Source organism: Alosa pseudoharengus, unplaced genomic scaffold (genome assembly GCF_046254945.1).
Source record: "Alosa pseudoharengus isolate Yale_2024_CS ecotype anadromous, Long Island Sound unplaced genomic scaffold, YU_APseudo_1.1 YU_APseudo_1.1_scf_8, whole genome shotgun sequence".
In the NCBI taxonomy this organism is placed as follows: Eukaryota; Metazoa; Chordata; class Actinopteri; order Clupeiformes; family Clupeidae; genus Alosa; species Alosa pseudoharengus.
In genome coordinates, this window is record NW_027468870.1 from 40,034,431 (window position 1) to 40,046,838 (window position 12,408).

Consider the following 12,408-nt stretch of genomic DNA (forward strand, 5'->3'; position numbering starts at 1 on the left):
TAATTTATGATTTTCTCGATATGGGCGTTTCAAAACACTAATAAGGTGCTAATGGTACTAACGGTAATAATATGGTAACAATGTGCCGCTCACTATAATTTGTGCTCTCTGCGACTGTCCCCACAATTACCCCAGAGTTAGAGAACAAGGTGACCAGAGTGAATCAATCAGCAGTGGTCCAATGTCGCTGTAAGTGGCTAAAATTAATTCCGAATAACCTCAGTGGCTGGTTTAAATCAGATAGTTTTGGTCTAAATATTGTAAGGATATCGAGAGTGATATACAGTACATACTCAAATGTAAAACGGCATATACAGTGTAATTTGTAGTAGGAGAGTAGGCTACAAAGTAGGGCAGTAAGAACAGACAGGAATATTATATATGAGGCATACTAGCATATAAGTGTTCTGTGTAACCACTCTGAAGGCCTGACTGACCGTCAAAAAAAAGGTTGGTTTGACTAACATTGCCCTTTTCCATGCTTAAGGTGAGGGTGGGTAAAGAAATATTACATCTTACTTGTGACATGGTCAGAATAATCATCTGGGGCCAGACTACAATCACCAGGCCAGATATTGGGAATCGTGCTGAATGGGGTTGGATGAAAGGAGATGATACATGGCAGGTTTGTTGGACAACTTTGCCTCCAATTGCAGCCAGCTGTCAGGAACTCACTAAGTGTTCATGCAAAAAAGGTTGCACCCATAGATGCAAGTGCTTCCGTTTGGGGCTTTTGTGCACAGCACTATGTGGTTGCACATGTGAATAGTAGATGTAGAGCACTGTTACAGTGACTCAATTAATTCCAAAGGGTGAAATGTTGATGGTGTTTTCTTAAAAACATCAAAAAAATTGCTCACATTTGCTGTGAAATGGACTGTTATTTTTCCATGCTGAGATACTGTACTTACTGCCATATTGTTCTTCTTGGCAACCGAGTTCTTTGCCTTGTTACAGTTACCAAAAAAAAAAAACATGCTCTGTTATCGCCTGCTCTGGTTGTACAGTCGTATTTTAGATAGGCAAGTTGGTGCACAGCTCTGTCAGTCCTGATGCTGTTGCATACGCTCTCTTCTATTGTCCCTCAGTGAGATTAATTTAGCCCTTCCAGGGTTTGTAGTCTTTGTACATAGTTCATTTGTGAAACACTGAATCTCAGTTATGTGCCTTTTTGCTTGATTTTTGCTTGATTGAATTTCCAATGACTTCATCATAGAAGGAAACAGAAATGTAGTGAATGTTAACATTGATTTGGGCCACATCTGCTAAATTAATTGCAATTAATGAAGTTCTAGTGTCTTATTTGGTGGCCATCTTTAAAAATGGCTGCCATATTACATTTTCAAGTTGCAAATGAGGTGGATTTGATTATATTGCTCTTTAGCACAAACACACAAAATTACATACTTGTATCATAATTTTCTTGCTCACTTCTGGGCTAAATTCAGTCTTTTGGCGGCCATATTGTAAAATGGCTTCCATTTCAAGTGATGAGTCAGGTAGATTTGATTGTATTGTTTTTTTAGCACATTCATGCCAAAATTCATGCTTGTATAATAACTTGCTTGATCAATTCTGTGCAACAAATCCATTTCAATGGTATTTTTTGGCGGCCATCTTGGAAAATGACCGTCATTTAAACTGGAAAATCAGTTAGAATGTATTGTGTTGGTCTTAAGCACATACCTGCCAAATTTCATGGCTGTATCATAATTTCCTTGGTCAATTCTGTACAACAAATCAATTTTTAGAGTTTTTCATGGGGGCCATTTTGGAATATGGCCGCCATTAAAAATGGCAAATCAGGCAGATTTTATTGTATTGGTCTTGAGCACATACATGCCTAATTTCATGCTTGTATCATAATTTGCACGATTTTTCCTGTAGCCGCTCTACTATGTAGCTCGTTTGGACAGAGACTATAAACTTTCTGGCAAAAAGAAGGGAGGTGGACTGGTGCTATACATAAACAACAGATGGTGCAATCCCGGATATGTTACAGTGAAGGAGACTGTATGCTGTAAGGATGTGGAGCTACTAGCGGTCAGTCTACGACCATACTACATGCCGAGGGAGTTCTCGCACGCCATTGTTGTCTGTGTTTAAGCTCCACCACAGGCCCTCCTGGACACAGCGTGTGACGTCATTCACTCTACAGTTGCAAGGCTCCAAACTCAACACAGTGATGCCTTCTTTGCGATCTCTGGTGAGTTCAACCACATTACACTGGATTCCACCCTCACAAACTTCTACCAGTTTGTTGACTGCCCAACTAGGAAAAACAGGACAATAGACCTCATGTATGCAAACGTGAGAGATGCATACAGTGCCACCCCCCTTCCCCCACTGGGGAAGTCGGACCATAACCTCATTCATCTTCAGCCAATGTACAAGCCCAAAGTACAGAGGCTACCAGCTGCCACGCGCACCTTCAGGAAGTGGACACCAGAAGAGGATGAGGCTCTGAGAGACTGCTTTGAGTCCACTGACTGAGTGTGTTACAGAATGGAGAGGACTTAGAGGAGGTCACACGTTGCACTACTGACTATCTGAACTTCTGTATGGACATTGTTGTTCCCACAAGGACTGTACGCTGCTATCCAAATAACAAGCCTTGGATAATCAGTAATGTGAAAAAGATGGCGTTTAAAGAGGGGGGCATGGCTGAGGCGAGTACAGGGGGAACTCAAGAATAAGCTGAAAGAGGCTAAGGAGGACTACAGAAGGAAGATGGAACAGAAGCTGCAGGAGAACAACATGAAGGAGGTGTGGGACAGTATGAAGTCCATCACTGGACTTAAGAAGAGCAGCAGCTCTGTGGAGGGAGACCTGGACAGGGTGAACCAGTTGAACCACTTTTACAACAGGTTTGATTGCCCTGCACCAGCTCCAGATACTGCTCTTGTTTGCGTGCCTGCCCTACCCCCACCTCCCAGTCTCTCCAGCTCTGCATCCTGGTGACATCCAATGATCTGAGCCCCCATCACCCCATGCCCTGACCCCGCCTGATGCCTCCTTGTCTGTGCCTGTTGAGGTGTCCACGACCCTGGCAGCCTTGACAGGGACATCAAGGAGGTGGTCATCCCCCAGCCCCCACCCCCACACCACCTCATTACCAGTGCAACACTCACCCCCACCATCACTTGATATTGCACCCCTCCCCCACATGGCTACCACGAACAACGAGGTTATAATGACTTCAGTCAACAGCCATCAGACACACAGACCCCAGATGCTGCCCCCCTCCCTTCCCCCTCCATCATCACTGCAGATCAGGCTATCGCTCCTCTCCCCCACATGGTGATCACGAGCAGTGCGGCAACAATGGCTTCAGTCAACGGCCATCAGTCTCTAGCCACACGACAACCCTCTCAGAAGCACCCCTCCTCCTCCTCCTCTCCCCTCCTCCCCCCCATCATCACAGCTGATCAAGTTAGTTATCAGTTAAAGAAACTGCACCCTCAGAAGGCAGCCGGGCCTGACAGACGGGCCTGTGTCCAAGGCTGCTCAGGGCCTGTGCTGCTGAACTGGGGGAGCCACTGATGCACATCTTCAACCTGAGTCTCCGTCTCGGACGAGTCCCAACACTGTGGAAGACATCATGTATCACCCCCGTCCCTAAGAAGCCACACCCAAGTGAGCTTAATGACTTCAGGCCTGTCGCTCTAACATCACACGTAATGAAGACAATGGACCGACTGGTCTTGTGCATACTCAGACCCTAGGTATGCCATGCAATCGACCCGCTACCGTTTGCATACCAGGAGAAAGTGGGCGTTGACGATGCCATCACTTATCTCCTACACAGGACACATTCTCACCTAGACAAGGGGTAAAGTGCTGTGAGAATCATGTTCTTTGATTTCTCACGTGCTTTTAACACCATCCAATCCCTCAGGCTGGGAGACAAGCTCTTGCAGATGGGTGTGGACGCTCACCTGGTATCCTGGATTACAGATTACCTGACCGAGCGGCCACAGTTTGTTAGATTGAAGAACTGTCTCTCAGACACTGTGATCAGCAGCACCGGAGCTCCACAGGGAACTGTGCTCTCTCCAGTCCTGTTCACCCTGTACACATCTGACTTCTGCTACAATACTGAGTCATGCCACATGCAGAAGTTTTCGGATGATACTGCAATTGTGGGGTGTGCAGGAGGATGAATACAGACGGCTGGTGGAGAACTTTGTGCAGTGGTGCAAACTCAACCACCTCCAACTCAACACTTCGAAGACCAGTCTCTATTGATGGGGTCAATGTGGAGGTGGTAAATACCTACAAGTATCTGGGCTTACAACTGGACAATAAACTGGACTGGTCAGCAAATACTGAAGCACTCTACAAGAAAGGGCAGAGCAGGCTGTACTTCCTGAGGAGGCTGCGGTCCTTCAATGTCTGCAGTAAGCTCCTCAGGATGTTTTACCAATCTGTTGTTGCCAGCGTCCTCTTCTATGCTGTGGTATGATGGGGAGGAAGCACAAAGAAGAAGAATGCTGGGTGACTAGACAGGCTAGTAAGGAAAGCTAGCTCTGTCGTGGGAGCCGAACTGGAGTGCATCACTTCAATATCAGATAAAAGGACCATGAGCAAACTGATCAACATCTTGGACAATGAATGTCATCCACTCCACAGCACTATTATAAAGCAAAAGAGCTTGATCAGCTGGAGACTTGCTCACTGCCATGCACAACTGAAAGGCTGAGGAAGTCATTTGTCCTCAGGGCCATTGAACTGGTCAATGCTTCACTTAAGGGAAGAGGAGAGATAGACTTCTCTGCATAGTCTGTCTGCCTCTCCACCCTCTCCATGTTAGTGTACTGACTGCCCACTACTGTTTTACTACTGTTTTACTACTGTCCACAACCTAATGTCTTACTACTGTTTTACTGCTACACTGTTTTTCATGCTATATTAGCACACATTAGAACACATTGGTTGCTAGGTTACGGGGACGCTGGCGAGACACGCCGCTCCGTCTGGCATCATGTTTTTGTTTGTTTTTATGTATTGTTCGTAATTTTATGTAATGTCACGTTTATTTTTTGTATTGATTTGTCTATATTCTCTTAGTCCTTTTTACTGCTTTCAAGTCGGCTGATGTTGTTAACGTCTGTCCATTGGGAGCTTGCTATGGCTAGCTTTTGCCCTGGGCCTCTTACATCCTTCCCATCCATCTGTGAGCCGGTGCTGCACTTCAGTGTCTGGTCGAAGGGATTTCTCGGGACAGCAGCTAGAGCTACTCTGAGAAAGATCTGCTGAGGCCGCCGAGCTGTTTCTGACCAGTGAGCTGCCATGCCAACTGCCTGGAGTCTGGATTGAGCAGACTAACGTTAACGTTGAAGAACTCTGCAATACGGACCATCAAACGGTCGCTGTTAAAAGTCCACAGAGTTGCTGATCTACAAAATCGCCCATGACTTCGGACTGTTATGCATCCAGTGATATCCAGACTATAACAAGGCCTAACGTTCACGTTATCTCCAGACTGCCAGTGAGAGTAAAGAACTTTGTTGGCGTTGCATGCATCGGTTGTGGAGACACAGCTGTACGCAGTTTCACGCGAGTCATCATTGCCCTTGGACATTTTCAGCCGGTTGGAAATTGGACTAATTTTATTTTTAATTTTTATTTATTTTATTTATTAATTTGTTTGTTGTCTGTCTTGTATGTCTCGGTGTCACGGGTACGCTGGCGACTACGCCGCTCCGTCTGGCATCTTTTGCGTTTGTTATTTCTTAAATGTAGTTCTATGTCTTGGTGTCACGGGTACGCTGGCGACTACGCCGCTCCGTCCGCTATTGTCTTTGTTAGTCTATGTGTCAATGACAATGTCTTAGCTTATATGTGGAGCGCTTTGGGTTGCACTCTGTGCACGTTAAATGCGCTATACAAATAAAACTGACTTGACTTGACATGACCAATGGCTTCTGCTACAATACTGAATGGCTGTAACCCTATTACCTCAACCTATTCTTACACTGACATAGTTTTTATATTACCTTGTCTACATTATACATTACTCTCTTATTTGTCCATATTATTTATGCTGGTCTCTAGACCTTATTCTTGCACTGCAGGGCTCCAGACTAACTTTTTGCACTGGTTGCACTGGTTGCACTGGTGCGCCTAACTTTTTTTCTTAGGTGCACCAGCTGAAAAGTTAGGTGCACCCAAATTTTCAACCACATCGCATTTAACACCGCAGCAGGTTCTTTTTTTCCCCCCTTAATTACTGTCCTATATAGGTTGTCCTATGACTTATGATTTACAATTCTACAAGAAAAGTAACTTAATTAAGTGTTGGTGCTTTAAGTGCTTCACTGAGCTGAAATGTAAACTTAAAACATCTCAAGATGAATTAAATAAAAATAACAGTGAGTAAATTAACAGTGCACATCTATTAAGGGCTTCAAACTACACATCTCATGGCTCAATGTCTTACATACTATCCTTCATGATCTTTAGGCCTTGGCTAAACCAGCTCGCCATGCTAGCATCTTCCATAGAAATGTATTTGAGCACAATTTAAAGAGATGTTCCAAGTAGCCTGGGGGATTTTTATGTGATTTTGCAATGATGATTGCAATAATCATTTCACAGTCCCACAATGCAATTTACTTTTTAATTTTAGTATGTTTACATTTTCAATTAGAACATCACTATGGTTAATGCAGTAACGAAATGGTAGGCCTATTATTATAGGCTATTCCAATTACTTGCCATGCTCGATCTAAATGTGTCCATTCAATTCACCGTACACAATGACCACAGTTATACATGCAGGGAATATTCGGGCTTTAAATGTAGCAGCGATATTCGGTTTGCGGCAAATACTGGATTAAATTGATTGATGCCATCAGAATGAGTTTACACAACTCGCGCGCAAAACGAATATTGCTGTTGAAAACCGGGTTACTCCCTGCATGTAACTGCGGTCAATGACGCACTCCTTTTCGGCGATATCTGTATCTCTGTCGTTCGCGAAGGCCTTGTATGCATTGTTCGCAATTTTAAGATGTCTTTTCATCTGCAATGGCATTCCTGTACGTCGGGTTTACGTTCAAACTATTTTTCTGGTGAATAATTATTTCGGACTGAACTTGGTGAAGGGTTGTTTCACTAGGCCTATCGTAGGCAACGATAAACTTGATCATCATCTCGGGCTCGTCTGATCGGTTTGCTGCTGCCAGCCGCCGAAAGGCAGTGGGGAGAGGGTACATTTATCTCGGCCTATGTGACCACACTGTAATGCAACTACATCCACTCTGTTTATCTGACGGGTCTCTGACCTCTCTCTCTCTCTCTCTCTCTCTCTCTCTCGCGCATTTTCAAATTTACACACAGGCACTGGGCCACGGCCAATCAGAGGGGAGGTCCCACCCTTCACTATCTGTGATTTGTTTAAACCACGATTATTGGCCAAATATGTGTCTGTTATTGAACCAAAGGTAGAGTATCAATGCGGACACTTTTTCCTCTCTCGAATAGCTGGTCGCACCGGTGCGACCTCCGATTTTTTTATAGTCGCACTTTTGAAAAATTAGGTCGCATATGCGACCAAATTGGTCGCACTCTGGAGCCCTGCACTGTTGGACTGCTTTTTGCACCTTCACCATGACACTCACTCTCTTGAGCACCTCACCATGCACACAGAACTACAGGCCAGTCCCGGCCCTGTCACTGCAAGCGCCTCATGCTTGATTATCCTCAAGCACACTGTTTTTTTTTTTAAATTATTATTTAATTTATATAGTATATTTAGTATTTAGTTTTGTTAGTTTTTTTCTTATCTTCTACTGTCTCTATTGTACAGTAAAGTTTTGTTATATGTAGATATTTATATTTACCCTTTCTGCTGTAAGTGCATGTTGTGTGTGATGTCTGTATGCTATTGATGATAATAATAATAATAATAATAATAATAATAATCTTTGTTTTGAAAAGTGCTATATAAATAAAGTTACAAAGTGCTGTACAATATCAACATAAATGAAAATGCAAATAAGACATAATAATATAACAATCAAATAATATATACTAATTCAATTAGAACTTAACATAAATTTGAAAAAGGAAAATAAACTTACACTGAAATAAAACTTACTGAAATAAAACTTGACACTCAAATAAAACTTAGGATACTGAAATAAAACTTGACACTGAAATAAAACTTACTGAAATAAAACTTAATAAACTTAACACAAAATGGAGTATATTACTTAAACAAAACTAAGGAAGGCTTGCTTGTAAAGATGAGTTTTAAGGAGGGATTTAAAAGAGCATACTGACTTGGCTGACCTGATTTCATCAGGCAGGTCATTCCAGAGCCTAGGTGCCCTGACACTAAATGCTCTCTCCCCTTTAGTTTTGAGATTGACCTTAGGAATAGTTAGGAAACCACTACCAGATGATCTTAAAGTACGCACAGGTGTATAAGGTACTAGGAGGTCAGATATGTAGTTGGGAGACAGGCCATGTAGAGCTTTAAAAGTAATCAGAAGAATCTTAAAATCAATTCTAAAGCTTACTGGGAGCCAGTGCAGTGAGGCTAAAACAGGAGTAATGTGACTACAGTACTTTGTCTTAGTAAGAAGCCGGGCAGCTGAATTCTCAACAGTTTGAAGTCTCTTTATAGATTTTTGGTTCAGACAAGAAAAAAGACTATTGCAGTAATCCAGGCGTGAAGAAATAAATGCATGTATAATGGTCTCAGTGTCTTTAAAAGTTAAGATGGAACTAATCTTGGAAATATTTCTGAGGTGATAGAAACAAGACTGTATGAGCTTTGTGATGTGACGTTCAAAGCTTAAATTACTGTCAAACCAGACACCAAGATTCTTTGCAACAGGTTTTACACAGTCTAAAAATTGAAAGGGACCTAAGGATGGTATCATTTGTTTCACTATGTGCTGGGATCCAATGATGAGGACTTCTGTTTTGTCAGAATTCAACTGGAGGAAATTGTTTGACATCCAGTTTTTTATGTCACAAAGACATTCATTTAAGGAATTCAGCATACTAGGATCAGAGGAACTAATGGGCAGGTACAGCTGTGTATCATCAGCATAGAAGTGGAAGGAGACACAGTGTTTCTGGATAATGTGCCCAAGAGGAAGCATGTATAAACAAAATAAGATTGGTCCTAAAACTGACCCTTGAGGTACCCCATACTTGACAGGAGAAAATGAAGATGTGTAACTGTTTGCAGAAACACAAAACTTCCTATTTGACAAGTAAGATGAAAACCATTGTAAGGCTGTACCAGAAATTCCCACCCAATGTTCCAGTCTATGCAGCAGTATGCTGTGATCAATAGTGTCAAAAGCTGCGCTAAGATCAAGAAGTACAAGGACAGAACACATGCCATCATCAGCTGTTCTTAAAAGGTCATTTGTAACTTTCAGCAGTGCTGTCTCAGTGCTATGATACTTTCAGAAACCAGATTGTAGCTTTTCAAAAAGATTATTATTTTCCAGTGCAGAGACAAGCTGCTTGGACACTAATCTTTCAAGAATCTTTGATACAAATGGTAACTTGGAAATAGGTCTGTAGTTTTGAGGTAGAGATGGATCAAGCCCTGATTTCTTTAGCAATGGGCTCACACTTGCAGTTTTAAAGTAATCAGGGACAATGCCATTTAAAAGTGAACTATTAAAAATAGAAAGCAAACAGGACCCAACAGATTCAATTACTTCTAATAGGAACTTTGTTGGTACTACATCAAGAGGACTGGAAGATACTGTCATATGTGACACTGTCTCTAGAAGTTCAGATAGAGTAACTGTATTGAAGTGGTTTAAAGTATGTCTATCCTGTAAGAAAGAGACTTCAGAGTGCATAGTATTAGGAGTAATAGAGGTTCTAATTGACTCTACTTTCTCAGTAAAAAAGGACAAAAACTTTTCACAATCAGCATCAATTTCCACTGGGACACAGGGAGTAGATGGCTTTACCAGCTGCTCTACTGTTTTAAATAGAAATCTAGGATTATGCTGATGATCAGAAATAAGTTCTGAAAAGTAATGTGATCTTGCATCCTTAACCAAGATGTTATAGTGTTTAAGTGATTCCTTCATAATGTCATAATGAACTTGAAGACCAGACTTCTTCCATTTACGCTCAGCTTTCCTACAATCCCTTTTACAACTATGAATGTCACTATTAATCCAGGGCTGCTTTCTTTCTGATGACTTAGTTCTAACCTTCATGGGTGCAATAACATTTAGAGAAGACAAGCAGATGGAATTAAACTGGTCAACCAGATCATTGGTACAAGAGTATTCAGAGAGGTCAGGGCATTGACTCTGGAATAATGCACAGAATTTTGAGGCACTATGCTCATTGAATATGCGGGAACAGAAAGAGCTTGGAGTGACAGTATTGATGATGGATGTTTCACAGCTAAAAACTATACAGTTATGATCAGATACAGTCATATCAACAGAGGATATTTTAAGACCCAGAGTGAAAACAAGGTCCAGTGTATGACCACGGTTATGTGTTGGTCCAGACACATGTTGGCAAAATTGAAAAGATTTAACAATGTTTAGGAAATCAGTAGCATGAACATTACTGGAGTCATCAACATGAAAATTAAAATCACCACAAAGAACAACACTGTCATAATATAAGACAAGAGTGGAGAGAAATTCTTGGATTTCATTTAAAAAACAACCTGATGGTTTAGGGGGACGGTAAATTACAACAAACAAAATTGGATCAGGACCACAAAGTTTAAAAGTGACCGCTTCAAAGGAAGAAAAGTCATCACAAGGTATTTGGTGACATTTTAAGCTCTTCCTGTACACACTCACAATGCCTCCCCCGTGACCGCTGACTCTAGGTTTGTTGAAAAACTCGTACTGAGGGGGACACAGTTCAACAAGCTGACTATGATCATTTGTTTGTAGCCAGGACTCAGTTAAAAACATAAAATCCAACTTGGCAGATGAAATAAAATCGTTTAAAATAAATGTCTTATTTGAAAGAGATCTCACATTAAGTAGTGCCACCTTAAGACACGCCCTCGTGCTTGAGTTAGGAGCAACAACGTCGTCACATGATCCTGCCGCAGAGGAGGTGATAGTGGACACAGTCTGTATGTTGATCAGATGCTGGCCTGTCGCTCTCCTGCTAGATGTAGAGGCAGGAGCGAACCACTCTGGGATATTGTGTTTTGCAGGCAGGCATTTCCGAGGAGATGTTGGTTGTCTCAGCGTCGGAATGCTATCCTCAGTCACTCGCTGGATGATGAAGGAGCGACGTGAGCCACGGTGCACATAGCGTTTCCGCTGGACTATCCCCGCTACCCGACAGACATGGAGCACGTTGATGTTGGGCTTGAGATGGTGTTTGTCTTGAGAAAAATAGCGGAAAAACTAGCAAAATATATAGACTATAAGATACTATGTATTGATCGGAAGAAAATGTACATAAATCATTAAACTTTTTAAAATGCCAAACAAAAACATGCCAGACGGAGCGGCGTCAGTCTCGCCAGCGTCCCCGTAACCTAGCAACGAACATTGAGACCTTGAATTTCCCCTTGGGGATCAATAAAGTATCTATCTATCTATCTATCTATCTATCGAATCAGCGTAACCTACGGCCTCTCGGGGCTTATTGCTTAATTCTTCTATGAGAGTAGTTGTGAAATTTCATTGTGAGGGGGGGCGCTGTCTCCCACTTGCTTCCTGTCACTCTCCACTGTCCTGTCCAAACAAAGGCAAAAAAGCCCAAAAAATATACTTAAAAAAAAAAAAAAGAAATTTCATTGTGAGATTCTAGCCCAAATATTTTGCCAATTGATAATCAACTTGATAATCAAACCTACTCAGTTTATTTTGATCGTAAAATACTCAATAATCAGCTGAGCTTGAATCATTCTATCTATTGCAAGTCATAGTACTGGTGTACTTTCAGGTTTATTATATAAACTTCATGGATTAATCTTGTAAGGACATTTCTTCTTAAAATCTAAAGTGTGTTTTGCATGTACTCTGCATGTTACTGAATTAATTTATCACCTATGTGTAGCCAACACCCATGTTTACAAGATTCAGAGCTCAAAGTATTGAAATGTTTGTAATAATTGGTGCTTTTTTACAATATCTGAGCACCTATGAAAGTAGGTTTTTCATAAGTGTATGTTTACATATAGTTTAAATAAAAACATATTTTTTATTATATCTCTTTTACTCTCATATCGTGATTGCTGAGGATGTGATGGAAGTGTCATTTTTGCATCAATGATTTTAGACTTTAGGTGAAATATATAAAAATGGTTTTCAGACTACCTCAAAAGTGTCTGACAGGCCTGAGACTCTGAGGTGTTAATATGTCACAGTTTCAGCTCTTTAAATGATACTATTAATGTGAACAATATATGCTGAAATCTTTCTTTTTTAT

At 41.5% G+C, this 12,408-nt stretch overlaps 1 protein-coding gene across 1 annotated transcript in view; it reads left to right on the forward strand.

Annotated features, from left to right (window-relative positions):
- Window positions 1–12,408, forward strand: part of LOC143112743 (glutamate receptor 4-like) — a 203,983-nt gene that overhangs the window by 152,149 nt on the left and 39,426 nt on the right. The window lies entirely within an intron of this gene.